Source organism: Procambarus clarkii, chromosome 16 (assembly GCF_040958095.1).
Source record: "Procambarus clarkii isolate CNS0578487 chromosome 16, FALCON_Pclarkii_2.0, whole genome shotgun sequence".
Taxonomy (NCBI): domain Eukaryota; kingdom Metazoa; phylum Arthropoda; class Malacostraca; order Decapoda; family Cambaridae; genus Procambarus; species Procambarus clarkii.
The window spans coordinates 10,220,815-10,233,506 of NC_091165.1; positions in this window are offsets into that span (position 1 = coordinate 10,220,815).

A 12,692-nucleotide genomic window follows, 5' to 3' on the forward strand; every position below is an offset into this window, starting at 1 on the left:
ACTAACTCTCAATCACTCTTACTCTCACTCTAACTCTCAATCACTCTTACGCACTATTACTCACTCTTTCTCTCAGTCATCCTTACTCACTCTCATACTCACTCTTACTCTGTCACTCTTACTCTCTTTCACTCTTACTCTCTTTCACTCTTACTCTCTTTCACTCTTACTCTCTGTCACTCTTACTCTGTCACTCTTACTCTCTGTCACTCTTACTCTCTATCACTCTTACTCTGTCATTCTTACTCTGTCACTCTTACTCACTCTCAGTCACCCTTACCCATTCATACTCACTCTCTCACTCTTACTCTCATACTCTTACTCTCAATTACTCTTACTCTCAATCACTCTTACTCCCAATAACTCCTACTCCCAATCACTCCTACTCTCAATCACTCCTACTCTCATTCTTACTCTTACTCACTCTTACTCTCAATCACTCTTATTCTCATTCTTACTCCTACTCTCACTCTAACTCCTACTCCCAATCACTCTTACTCCCAATCACTCTTACTCTCAATCACTCTTAGTCCCAATCACTCTTACTCTCAATCACTCTTACTCTCAATCACTCTTACTCTCAATCACTCTTACTCTCAATCACTCTTACTCTCAATCACTCTTACTCTCAATCACTCTTACTCTCAATCACTCTTACTCTCAATCACTCTTACTCTCAATCACTCTCAATCACTCTTACTCTCACTCTAACTCTCAATCACTCTTACTCTCATACTCACCCTTACTCTCAATCACTTTACTCTCACTCTTACTCATTCTGTCACCCTTACTCTCACTCTTACTCACTCTGTCACTCTTACTCACTCTCAGTCACTCTTACTTATACTCACTCTTACACACTCTCTGGCACTCTCACTCACCTTCAGTCACTCTTACTCACTCTTACCCACTCTCGCTCACTCTTACTCACTCTAGTTAATAAGAACACACCAATATAAGACAACAAAACGTTTTCAGATTCTTTCTCGCCACTTTCCAGCAACTTTTATAATTTATATAAATTATCTTAGGGAATAATACATAAATTATATATTTAAACATGATATTAGTGTTTAGTGGAATGCATAAGGAGTCAAATTGTGTTAAAAAGAGCGATTTTTAGAAAATTTGGAAAACTACTTTTTTCTGTTCATATTATAACTAAATGGATTTTAAAGGTTTCACTCAGCCAATATATATCATTCACAATTTATTAATGAATTTTACAAAAAAACACCATAAATTTGATATTTAAACATGTAAAAACTATTTGTTTTACATTTGGAAGAAAATAATTGTAGAAAAACAATTTATAATTAAACCTTTGTGTTTGGATTTTTTGAGTAAAAGTTTCTCAAAGGCTCTCCTGCACCATTCTCAATGCAAATCATTCCCACACCTATGGGAAGAGATAGGCGAACGTTGTGTAGATGATTTGTGTTTGCTGGGTGTTGAGAAGACACTTATGTCAGGTAACACAGTACAAAGTTGTACTGAAGTGGTAGCTCCTTCCTCCTCCTGTGGTTTGGCAGACTTTGTACTTGTGTCCCCACAATGTGCTGTATGGTGTTGACCCTTATGGCACTTATTGCAGGAGCGTATTGAAGTTGTGCAATTGTCGGGATGATGTTCCCTTATACACTTGATACATCTATGTAACTCCTTGAGTCGTTTTATGCGTGTTGCACGATCAGGGTAGTGTCTGCAATTGTACATGGAATGTGATTGCTCACAAAACACACATGGTCTCCAGACATTAACAGTATCTTGAGGAGTCACCGTTTTGGGTGACACGTTAACTGTAGGTTTGGAGGGACCAACTGCATATGTTCCTACCCTGCCCTGATTCTACTTTGTGGAGGGGGAAGTTGTTTTAGCTTTGTTTGGAGTACTGTTTGTACTCTGTTGTTTACTATTAGTAGTAGACGAAGGTTTAGATGTCACTTTTCCTTCTGGATTAACTCTTTCTCGTTCTATGATGGTTTGTAAACCCTTTGTAATCTCCTTTACAGTCAAGGATGACATACCTACTAATACAAACAACTTATCCAGTATGTCCCTGGGTAATTTTCGTGTCATATGGACTTGTATTATCGAGTCTGACTCATCCAAGTTCACTTTATTTTTAAGTGCCTTGAGCATGGACTCAAGCTCCAATCTGAAGGCTTGGAGACTGCAGTATTATTTAGAGGTTTAATGTCTAACAGTTTCTGTGTTAGAATTCTGATGGTCCTTTCATGTTTAGCGTAGTTATCTTTCAGGAGTTGTACTGCATTGTCATAATCATCGTCTGTGTGATTTAGATTACAGACTACCTGATACGCTTCATCCTTCAAGACACTCTGTAAGTATGTAAACTTTGTCGTTTTTGGCACATTAGCATTAGAATCCACAGAATCGACAAATTTGCTCCAGAAACCGTCCCAACTCTCGTCTTCTGTTCCAGAAAAAGTTGGGAGACTAAGTGATGGCAATTTGACTTCTGGTGCTGTCTAGTACTGGGAAGTTGTGGTTGCAATATTTATATTGGCTTTATGGGCATGTATGATATCATCAAAGTGTTACAACTTTGTAAACATTGCATCTTCATAATCGGAATGTTCTTGTAGTACACCTTTCATTGTCTCTCCATCAACATTGGTAAGCTTAAGTAAATCTTGATATTCTTTCATATGTTGCAACACACGGTCATATTTGTTCCATGTAAGCCTAAGATAGTTTTCCAGTGCTGCATAATTAACTGGAGTTTGTTTACTCATGTCTTCACATGTGCTAATCTGCCGTGATAAATGTCCCCTCAATCCTGTGAGGGTTATTTGGACATTTGTGACAGTAGACATCTTGGAAGTACTTGTTAGTCATATGGACTAGTGTCAGGACTATTTCTGGCACTTGTATTAGTAGAGCCACTAGTTTCTGAACTAGAGCTACTAATCATTTATTTAAATATACACTGTATAATCATACACACTATAATTTGAGTGGTAAGCCTGCATCAATGCTGGTATCCGCAAGTTAGCCCTTCTTTATCACTCTTGGTTGGTACAGAGACACAGGTTAACACTCAAAGGTGAGATGATTATAGTTAAATTATACTTATAGTTATATTGATATGTTGACAACACAATTCGAGTTGTCTTAAATACTGCATAAAAATATGTACTTACTAGGTTGTAATATGTGTTCAACTCTAGACAAGTGTAAAATTCTTACCCTTACACCAGGTTAGCACAATAAATTAGACTAGGTTGCTGTACAACACCAGCCTAAATGTCCTACCCTTGTGCAAGAATTAGTTGTAAATAATGTAGCATGCAGTAATTGTTACAGTAATGGCAGTAATAATGCAATAATTACAAAAAACATTTATAAGTAACTTATAAGTAAAGTAGCCTCTTATCAACCTCTTGTAATGAAATGAAAAAAGCACAATTGTTCCTTTAGTACTGCCAGAACAATAAGAGTGCTTGTTGTAAGTTCTGTTTGCTATGAGATTGAAAAGTTAGGCTAGAAAATGCAAAAATATAGCAATCTTCCTGTTATAATGTGTGTAGGTAATATTGCACTATATGTATGTATATTATCCGGGTTCGAAGGACCAAATTAATGTGGGGAAACTCCAGGCAGCTAATCTCTCTTTTTTAAATTGACTTTAATAAGATAAAGTTATGTCTTATTTATTTTTCATAGTAAGTAAGAATTAATTGAGTGGACTGTATATACTTGTAAACTGCCTGAAATCTTCTTACACACTAATGGGAGGGACAATTGGTAGCCTAAACCACTTTGTTATGGCTCCTTCTTAAACCACCAATTGTTTACCTTTTATTATTATAATATACGACATGTGGTGGTCCACTTATTATTATATCATACCACATATGGTGGTCTAATCTACTAGTAATAATTACTAATTATGACTACTAATACTGATAATAATGGCTTAGCTGTGCCAGTAGTGTGGGCCTGGTAAGGCGTGTAGGTGTATCCTCCAGATTGGGTGTGGCTCTGTGCCTCTTTGTACCACGTAATGGCGGCTGGTGGGAAGGACAAGGCTGCCAAACAAATAGTTAATGTGTATGAACCAACTGTCTGCATAGATTCTTGTTTCTCCTCTCACAATTTACCTGTATGGGAATGCAAGGAATTAATCAAAGTTCCCTAAACATATCAATTACAGGTATGGCATGAAATAGGTGGGTGTAATCTGGGGTACACGTACAATGTGTTATGTTTTATTCCTACATCGTGACCGCCTCTACCCATTGAATCAAAATGTGCACAAAATGATATACAATACTTGGTAAGACGGATACGGTCGTTGCTGTGATGTTGATAGGCTGTGTTGCTGGTTGTTGACACGTAATTTGGGTGTCTAGTTGGTTTACCAGCTCTAGAGCCAAGTACAGTGTAGCGGCTGCTTTGTTATGATTTCGTAGCGGGAGCCCTGCTCTCAGTGGAGCCAACGCCCTAAATGCTGGTTCCTCACTCAAAGTAATTTTACATTAACAAGGGAACCTAGCTACAATTTGATGTAAATAATTATATTCAGTCTTATTGATTACTTTTTTGTTAAATCTAGATACTAAACTAGTCTATTAACAATGTTTCATAATGTAAATATACGATGACATCCATGACGTCACGGAGTCTCCCATTTTCCATCCTGAAGGGATTACAGACTAAGGGAGACTGTGTTATATGTGTGTGTGTGTTTGTATGTGTCGGTTTCCCGACAAAAGTAATGGAGGCATCCACGGAATCAACGAGATGTCGATGGAGGGAGAAATCGTCAGGAGGCGCAGAATCAAGAGGGAGGAGATCAAAATATTTGGCCCACGAAGCGGGACCAAACAAGGCTTGATAGGTAGCAGAACTGGAAGGAATCGAACGAGGGCGGCCGTGACGAGGACGGAGGTGAGAACCCCCAGAGAGGGGTTAAAAGGCGCAGTAGTTACAACTAGAGATGGAGCCATGCCAGGGGACGAGGTAGTCACCACTGGGGTCTTGGGGCTCGACCCAACCACAGAGGAGGGAGGGGAGCCAGGGGAAGGAGTCAGAGAGGCCAAAGGAGGAGCAAGGTCGGGGCCCAATGCAGCGGAGGCTACAGAGCCCGGTCTTCCAACACGGACCGACTCAGGGGCTTGGTCGCCCACTCCACGAGCCTGAGAAGGTAAAGCAGAAACAGTCAAAACAGGGGTTATCATCATGATGAAAAGGAAAATTCATTCACGAATGTGCCCCCACACCCACCATGGAGCCACAATTAGAGGCAGGACACCCAACAAGAAGCTATCGCCGATCTTGCCGGGGCCTCCTAGGGGTGTGTCGTGAGTATACGCCCCACAAACGCCACCTTAAGAACCGACAGTCCGTCGAGATCGGGTTCAGTGACGAAAGGGGGATTGCAATAAAAGGGTCCCCTCGCTCTCGACGTCGGGTACTACAGTTCTAGGGGTGCAGGAGTATGCCTCCTCCAGCACCTGGGCGTCAAAATAGAAAAAGTCCAAGAGAAGAACCAGAACAAGCAAAAGGTCGGCAGGGAACGGCAAGCAGATAGGAGAAGAGGGGGAAGAAAAACGAAACAGAAGGAAAAGGAAAAGATGCTCAGCAGAATTGGAGAGGACGGCAGCAGGAGCACAAGGCTAGAAAAGGACAGAGGACTGTCCCAAGGAGCATCACACTCCGGCAGCCGCCCACTAAGTAAGTAAGTAATTATCAAAAGAAGGCACCAAACCGGGAAGGCTATGTAGCACCATCAAGTACGCAAAATAATCAGAGGGCGCTAAATATCACCAAGGATGCCAATACGAGAACAAAAACGCATAAGGCGAACGATATCAAAAGTATCCGAGTCACCAAGAATTCTATCGAGGGACAGGTGACCGCGAGGGGCGGTCGGAAAGCAAGACACACGCTCGTCCTGGAAGTCAGGACATTCAAGAAGGACATGCACGACCGTAAGAGGGACAATGCAACTAGGACAATAAGGAGCAGGGCGGCACTCCATCAAGTGACCATGGGTTAAGCGAGTATGGCCAATACGCAACCTCGCCAGAGCTGTTTCCCACCGCCGGTTACGGTGGAAGGAGGACGGCCACGAGCAAACACAACATTTAAGAGTACGGAGCTTGTTACCAGTAACAGACAACCAATAAGCCTGCCAACGGGAAAGGACTGAGGAATGGATAACCGGGTAAAAGTCGGAATACGGAATGCCCTTGCGAGAGATGGGACAAGAGCGGACAGCTTCCTTGGCAGCAGCATCCGCACGCTCATTTAAAGACACACCAATATGGCTGGGAACCCAACAAAACTCAACCGACTTAAATTTACTGTGAACGAGAAACAGCCAATGCTGGATCTCGACAACTACTGGATGAACCGGATTAAAGGACCCGAGAGCCATGAGGGCACTACGAGAGTCAACAACAACCACAAAGGAAGACTGACAATGAGAAAGCAGGAGACGAAGAGCATAGAGAATAGCATAAAGTTCCGCTGTAAAGATGCTAGTCTCCGGAGGCAAGCGACACATATAAGTGCGATCAGGAAAAACAACAGAGTAGCCAACACCGTCCGCTGACTTAGACCCATCGGTGAAGACAGAAACGGAGCGGGAGTGAGAAGAAAAGTGCTCGAGGAAAAGGCGTTTTAGAACCGTAGGAGGGGTAAAAGCTTTAGTGATACGGGTCAAGGATGTACAAAACCGCGGAAGAGGGAATCTCCACGGGGGCAAAGAAGGAACAACACGAGGAGAAACATCAGAAATACGAACGGAAAGAGAATCCTGTAGGCGAGATAACCGGACAGAAAGAGGGTGGTGAAGAGGAACAGGAACCGCAGGAGGGGTAAAAGTTAAAGCACGACAGAGGCGAGAGGAAGGATGTTGCAAGGACCGCGCAAGATAGCGAAGACAGTAGCGATCACGGCGGTCCTGGAGAGACAGGAAGCCAGTGTCAACATACAAGCTAAGGATGGGAGTCGAACGAAAGGCACCAGAACTGAGACGCAACCCAGTATGGTGCAAAGCATCAAGACGGCGAAGAGTAGAAGGAGAAGCAGACGAGTAAGCAGGGCAACCATAATCGAGCTTAGACAGGACGAGAGAGGAATGTAAAGCAAGGAGAGTGCGCCTATCTGCCCCCCAAGAAGTATGGGACAAGACCCGAAGGAGGGTAAGGGCCTTAGAGCACTCAACACGGAGGTAAGAGATATGGGGAGACCAAGACAAACGAGTGTCAAGGAATAACCCCAAAAGCTTCGCGGAATCTTTGTATTCAAGGGGATGACCATAAAGTGACAAAGAGGGCGAAGAACAACCCGTTTCCGCGTAAAAGTCATGGCACAAGTCTTAGAAGTAGAGAACTTGAAGCCATGACCTGTGGCCCAAGACGACACGGCATCAATGGCAAGTTGAAGCCGGCGTTGAAGGAAAGGCGAATCATCACCCTGACAACAAAGGGTAAGATCATCGACATAGAGAGCGGAGAATACACCAGAAGGAAGAGAGGAAAGAAGACCATTGAGGGCAACCAGAAAAAGAGTAGTGCTCAGAACACTACCCTGGGGCACACCTTCGTATTGCTGAAAAGAGGGAGAGAGAGCGGTACCAAGGCGCACCCGAAAGGAACAACGAGAGAGGAAGCTGCGGAGAAAGAGAGGGAGATGACCACGAAGGCCAAAAGAATGAAGTTGAGATAGGATATGATAACGCCAAGTGGTGTCGTAAGCCTTTTCTAGGTCAAAAAGGACGGCAACAACGGAGGTCTTCGCAGCAAAAGCAGTACGAATATAGACCTCCAAGTTCACCAGGACATCTGTCGTGCTGCGGCACTTGCGGAAACCAAATTGAGAAGGGGAGAGGAGGTGATGGTGTTCCAGGAACCACATCAGACGAACGTTAACCATACGTTCAAAAAGTTTGCAGACACAACTTGTGAGAGCAATAGGGCGAAAGTCCTTAGGGGAAGTACCCAGAGACCCCGGTTTGCGAACAGGGAGGACAACGGCATCGAGCCAGTCCTCAGGGACTGACGACGACTCCCAGATCCGATTATACAGACTCAGTAAATACTGAGACGTGCTCGGAGGGAGATGGCGAAGCATCTCATAATGAATACCATCGGAGCCCGCCGCCGTAGAACCGCAGAGGGCCAGGGCAGAACGAAGTTCAGAGAGAGAGAAGGGATCATTATAGGGAAGCTGAAGATGAGTGCAGAAATCTAAAGGACGAGACTCAAGACAGGTTTACGAAGAAGGAAAGATTGGGGAAGATGAAGACCAGAGCTAACAGAAGAAAAGTGGGAACCCAGTTCGGAAGCGACCTGCAACGGGTCCGCCACAAGAGTATCATGGAGGTGAAGGACCGGTGAAACATCGGGAACGAACTTACCCGCTATCTTGCGGATACGCTTCCAGATCTGGGCCAGAGGGGTTTCGGACGTAATTGTTGAGACGTAAGATGCCCAACATTCACGTTTAGCCGTACGGATGGCCCTACGGGCCACCGCACTCGCTTTCCGAAAGAAAAGAAAAGAATCGGTCGTCCGCCTACGGCGGTGCTTCTTCCAGGCTGCACGCTTACAGCGGACAGCCCGAGCACAGTCCGCATTCCACCAGGGAACGCACTTCCGTGGACCCCGAGAGGAAGAGCGAGGGATAGAGCGGAGGGCAGCGTCGAAGACAGTGTCATGAAAAAGGAAGAGCGCGCGAGAGAGGGGCAGAAGGGAGAGGTCAGAGAGAGTAGCACTGAGGGAAAATAGGGTCCAGTCCGCCTTAGCAAACTGCCACCTAGGGAAAGAGAGGGAAGGGCGAAAAGAGAAAAAGGAAACAAGGATGGGGAAATGATCACTTCCATGGAGGTCATCAAGAACCTGCCACGTGAAATGTAAGTTAAGAGAAGAAGAGCAGAGAGAAAGATCAAGACAAGAAAGGGTGCGAGTTCGAGAGTCCAAATGAGTGGGCTCACCAGAATTCAGAAGAGACAGGGAAGAAGAGAGGAGAAACGGCTCAAGGAGGCGACCCCGGGTATTCGTCAGAACGTCACCCCAAAGAGAATGACGACAATTGAAGTCACCCAGCAGGAGCACAGGCTCCGGCAAGCAGTCTAGGAGGTGTTTCAAATCAGGAAGAGAGAGCGGGACACTCGGGGGGAGATAAATGGAACAAACTGTGTACCATTTCCCCACAAAGATACGAGCAGCAGAACAATGGAGAGGCAAAGGAAAAAGTAGAGGAACAAAGGGAACATCAGCCCGAATCAAGAGAGCAGAAGAATTAGAAGCCCCAGCAATGGCTGGGGGGGGGGAGAGAAAGGAATAGCCACGAAAACGACCAGGACGAGCACCAAGCATTGGCTCCTGGAGACAGACACAAAGGGGCGAAAACCGCGAAACCAGAAGTTGGAGTTCGAGGAAATTGGCGTAATAACCTCGAACGTTCCATTGAAGAATGGACAACGACGAGAAGAGAAAGGACAAAAACAGAGAACAAGGAAGAAACAAAGGCGAAAGACCAACAGAGCACGTTAAAGAATATCAGGGTCGGGATCAGGGTCAGCAAAGTCAGGGTTAGGGGGCATGGGTAAACTGAGCAAAGACGGAGGGAAGGAAACGGGAGAACAGATCAGAGGTGGGCGGGCAGGGTCCGGAGGAGGAGGAGGAGGAGGAGGAGGAGGAGGAGGAGGAGGAGGAGGAGGAGGAGGAGACAACGGAGAGGAGCAGTCAAGGACAGCAGCAGGAAGAGGGGGAGTAGAAAGAGGGGAGCGCACCCCAGCAAGAGCAGCAACCGAAAGGGAAGCAGGGGCCAAAGAAACCTCCATAGCAGGAACAGGGGGCGCAAGCACTGAAACGGGAGGGGAAGGAGCAACAGAGCCAGAAGGAGGAGCTGAGGAAGAAAGCGAAGCCTTCTTACCCGCCGGGGAAGAGGAAGGAGAGGAGCCAGGCTTACGCTTCTGACTTAAAGAGACCGGTGTCCCAGCAACCACGTACCGGGCAACGGATTCCAGTGTCTCAACAGGAGAAGCCGAACGAGAGCACACACGACGGCCGTTAGGAGAGCGATGGACATCCGCCCGCACCGACAGGCGGTGGGGAGAGCCGATAGATGGAGGAAGAGGATGGGAAGGAGGATCGGAGGGGGACGAGGAAGAAGACACAGAAGACACGACAGACCGGGAAGAAGGAAGGGGAACCCCAGACAGAGGACCAGGAGGAGGATCCTTCGGGAGAGAACCCAAAGGGACAGAGGAGGGGGCAGTGGGCGCATCAGGGTCCAAGGCCCGGAAACGGTTGTGAGTCTGAGGAAGGCGGGAAGGACGAGGAGAGGAAGAGCGCAACACGCGAGCAGAAGAGATATTAGCATAAGGCGGGAGCCGGCGAACCTGGCGCCTCGCCTCAGGAAAAGATAAACGCTCCCGGTGCTTCAAGTTGAGGACGGCCGCCACAAGCTTGTAATGGACACACGCACGGGAGAAGGTAGGATGGGCCTCACCGCAGTTGAGGCAACGAGCCTGGGGAGAAGCGCACTCCGACTTAGAGTGACCTTCGCCACCACACAAAGGACAGAGAGAGACAGTCCCGGAGCAGCGGAGGGCACCATGCCCAAACCTCCAGCACTTGTTGCAGAGCCGAGGAGAAGGAATGTACTCCTGGACAGAGCACCTGGCACCAGCAAGAATGACAGAGGGTGGAAGGTTCCTACCATCAAAGGTAATCTTCACAACCCGGAGGGGTTGACGGCGACTACCACGAGGGGGACGAGTAAACGTGTCCACCTGGAGAATAGAATGGCCCTAGGCAGCGAGGATATGTCGAATATCGTCGTGGCAGTCGCGCAGGTCCCGAACACCGGTCGCAACATGGGGCGGGAGCAAAATAGTGCCAACACTGGCATTCAACTGAGCGTTCTTCGAGACCCGAACGGGGGTCTCGCCAAGGCAGGATAAGGCAGCCAAGCGGGAAGCAGCATCCTGAGAAGGAGCAGCAACGACACGTGTACCGAGACGAGTGGGGTTGAAAGTAATGGAGGCATCCACGGAATCAATGAGATGTCGATGGAGGGAGAAATCGTCAGGAGGCGCAGAATCAAGAGGGAGGAGATCAAAATATTTGGCCCATGAAGCGGGACCAAACAAGGCTTGATAGGTAGCAGAACTGGAAGGAATCGAGCGAGGGCGGCCGTGACGAGGACGGCGGTGAGAACCCCCAGAGAGAGAGGGGTTAAAAGGCGCAGTAGTTACAACTAGAGAAGGAGCCGCGCCAGGGGACGAGGTAGTCACCACTGGGGGCTTGGGGCTCGACCCAACCACAGAGGAGGGAGGGGAGCCAGAGGAAGGAGTCAGAGAGGCCAAAGGAGGAGCAAGGTCGGGGCCCAATGCAGCGGAGGCTACAGAGCCCGGTCTTCCAATACGGACCGACTCGGGGGCTTGGTCGCCCACCCCACGAGCCTGAGAAGGTAAACCAGAAGAAGCCGAAGCAGGGGTAATCATCTTGACGAAAGAAGAATTCACTCACGAATGTGCCCCCACACCCACCATGGAGCCACAATTAGAGGCAGGACACCCAACAAGAAGCTATCGCCGATCTTGTCGGGGCCTCCTAGGGGTGCGTCGCGAGTATACGCCCCACAAACGCCACCTTAAGAAACCGACAGTCCGTCGAGATCGGGTTCAGTGACGAAGTGGGGATTGACAATAAAAGGTTCCCCTCGCTCTCGACGTCGGGTACTGCAGTTCTACGGGTGCATGAGTATGCCTCCTCAAGCACCCGGGCGTCAAAATAGAAGAAGTCCAAGGGAAGAACCAGAACGAGCAAAAGGTCGGCAGGAAACGGCAAGCAGATAGGAGAAGAGGGGGGAGAAAAACGAAACAGAAGGAAAAGGAAAAGATGCCCAGCAGAATTGGAGAGGACGGCAGCAGGAGCACAAGGCTAGAAAAGGACAGAGGACTGTCCCAAGGAGCATCACACTCCGGCAGCCGCCCACTAAGCCCCCACACGGCGACAACGAGCTGAGCGGGGAGGGGGAGCCGCCCACTAAGCCCCCCTCACGGCAACAACGAGCTGAGCGGGGAAGGGGGGCACTTTAGTAAGTAATTCATGTCCATCAGCTAGCTTGGCTAGTTTTATAAGATCAGTGGTTTGTTTATTTTCAGCCATAAACAAAGCTAATTTCTCTGGTAGACATCCTAATACTTCCTCAGTTACTATGTCTCTCAAAGTCTCAAACTGTAATATTAAGTGCTTTAATTCATCTATTGAAGTGATTTAATTTCACCCTTACAAAGTCAGAAATAGTCTGGTCATGTGCTCTTTTTAAACTTCTGAATTTTATTCCATGTGCCTCTGGGATCTGCTGGTATGCATTTAAAATACTTTGTTGAACAAATTTAAAATCTAAAGAATTCTCAGCAGGCAAAGATGCAAATACCTCTTGAGCTTTACCCTTAAATTGTCCTTGTAAAATGCTAACCCATTGATCTACAGGCCAGTTCATGCTGACTGCTAATTTCTTAAAATGCAAGAAAAATATTTCTGGATCTTCTTCATTAAATTTAGGTAATTCTACATGTTCACTGTACTTTGAAGAACTATTTGTACTCTCTGGATTATTACTAGTGTTGCCTAGCCCTGCTGCAATTCTCTGCTGTTCCAACCTGTTGTTATTTTCAGTCATACTCTGCTGAATTTCTA